Here is a 2,475-nt window from a genome sequence, read left to right as displayed (position 1 = left end):
ATATGTTATGCCTACAGCGCTCTGCTGGCTTTCTGCATATTTCCAAACTGCAGAGCTGAGTGCTACAAGCAGGCTCACACCCTGTTTGAACATCCTATACATTCCTGCAGTACAAAAATAATCGCTGCACAGGGATGACTGAACCATGTAATTCCCAATTGCTAGCAAAGCAATGAAACTTTCCAAGATGGATCATTAATAGAAAAGCAAGGAGGATGAAGAGCAGCAGCACCCCAGACAGAACGTGCCCAGCTCCTGTTACCTTGCAGTAACAGAGCAGAAAGAACAGGAAAGCAAATTAGACCAAATCTGGAGGTGAATCCATCTAATTGCCCCACTTAGTACTACTGCGATACTTCTGCCATACTGACAACCCCATTGCTTCTGCTTTTCACACTCAGGCTACTAGACTAGAACATCTCAATGGGAAAGTGACCTACAGCAATCATCTAGTCCAACTGCCTGACCAACCGAGGGCTGGCCAGAAGTTAAAGCATGTTATTATGGGCATTATCCAAATGCCTCTTAAACACTGACAGGCATGGGGCATCGCCCACCTCTCTAGGAAGCCTGTTCCAGTTCTACAACCTGGACTTTACTCAACTTTCCTTGGTTGGGCATAATTTTTTTCAACTTGTGAGAAGGTCAGCTCCTAAAGCACATTATTTTACAAGTGCCATCTCCTATGGAAGGTCCAAAACAGCAAACCCAGCTGCCACAGTGACTGCATCTGCCCACTGAGTCAAGTCCAGAAGAGCACAGTCCCCTCAGGCAGGTCTACAGAGAACAAGGCATTACTTCAGCTGCAGCTCAGGGGGCTTTGAAGATCAAGGTCAACTTCTTAAACTGACATACCATGGAGATAGTACCTGGGGCAAGACACAAACCTAACAAATTATAATTCCTGAAGCATCAGCCTTCATTGTGAAATAGAGAATGAAGAGCGAGCTCTCTGATACACAACAGCTTCGGCTCAAAGCATTTCAGGGTGTAGGAAAAAACAAGATCCACTGGAAAGAGGCACGCTTCTTGCCCCATCCAGGTAAGTGCCCAACCCAGAGCCTGGGTGCAGACACAGGTACTGAGCATGCTTTGACTCTTCCCCTTGAGAGAGCTCTGAGGCAGGACTCTCTTAATCCTCTTAATGCAGGATTTCCAGGGTAAAGTAGCAGATTAGTCCAGTCTACAGGGCAGGATTGAATCCCTGCTTCCCTGACAGCAGACATGTCTGCATGTGTGGGTCCAGAAAGATGAGAGCTCTTTAGCTGAGAAGCAAAGGCTATCAACTTGGTTCCAGCATCCAGCTAAGGCAGGTAATGGCCTTGGGACCACAGATGGCTTTTTGTCAGCACAAACAGCAAGTTTTCTATGTGGATTTAGACAACTGCATCCATATGCGTAAGCCCCAATGCACTGACTTTGAATGTCAAAGCATCCCAATGAATCCCATTTAAGAGACAGAGGCTCCCATCCCACACTACCTCCTGGTGCAGCACTATTCAGTCTCAGGCATGAACAAACAATTAAAAAAAAAAAAAAGCTATAAGTCACCTTTGCACTGCCCCTACTAGCTAATTCCAATCACAGACTCAGCCCAGTACGTTAACTAATGAGCACATGTATACACACACAGCATGGCCATCGCTTCTTTCCGTTGCTGCTCTCCAAGAGACTGCCTTACCAGGAACTGCCCCTTTTTTTAATCTTGTTTATTGTTTTTTGTGCTTTTTACATAGCTTTTCTAGCCCTCATGTGTTCAATCAGTGCAGTATATTTTAAATCATCTCCTGTCTTTCAAGAGGTCAAAATTAAATCTTGAAAATCATTTTTTATTTCATCACATTATCAAACAGTGAACAAACAACAGGCAAACACACAAAATGACTGCAGTTTTCTTGGAAAAGAGCTCTCTAGGAAACATTTAACACTGCATGCAACTCCAGCCATGCTTTCTTTGCAAGTCAGATAACCATGGGAACAGGGAGGAGTAGCAAATGGAATGGAAATCACTACCAGAGCACAAGGATGGTCTCTTACTAGGTCATTCTGTGACATTCATGGTGTATGAGTGGCCAAAGGTAGTGGCCTGTTCATGAACTACACTGACAAATACCAGGCAAGGTGTACTGGTGGAAACAGTGAAGGCTCAAGGTGTATCAGAGGTGGCTTCTGTCTAAGGAGACACATTCACCAAAAGCAGCGCAGCTTCCCAGATATAAACCCCAGCTCTCACACGTGCCACCTTGTTAGTACTCGGGGCATACACAACCGGGTTAGATATCAGGTTTGGTTCATTCCACAGTTCACACTTTGTGGTCTTTAAGATCCCGGTAAACAAGCCACAGTTGGTCCCCAGGCTTTCACAACCTCCATAGTATTTTTCAGCTGACAAGGATGCATGCACTGTGGTCCACAGAAAATTGAGGAATACTGCTAAATAACCAACACCATTTGGACACCTCTGTTGGAAATGTA

Source organism: Charadrius vociferus, unplaced genomic scaffold (assembly GCF_000708025.1).
Source record: "Charadrius vociferus isolate BGI_N301 unplaced genomic scaffold, ASM70802v2 scaffold1039, whole genome shotgun sequence".
Taxonomy (NCBI): domain Eukaryota; kingdom Metazoa; phylum Chordata; class Aves; order Charadriiformes; family Charadriidae; genus Charadrius; species Charadrius vociferus.
This window is presented reverse-complemented; position numbering follows the sequence as displayed.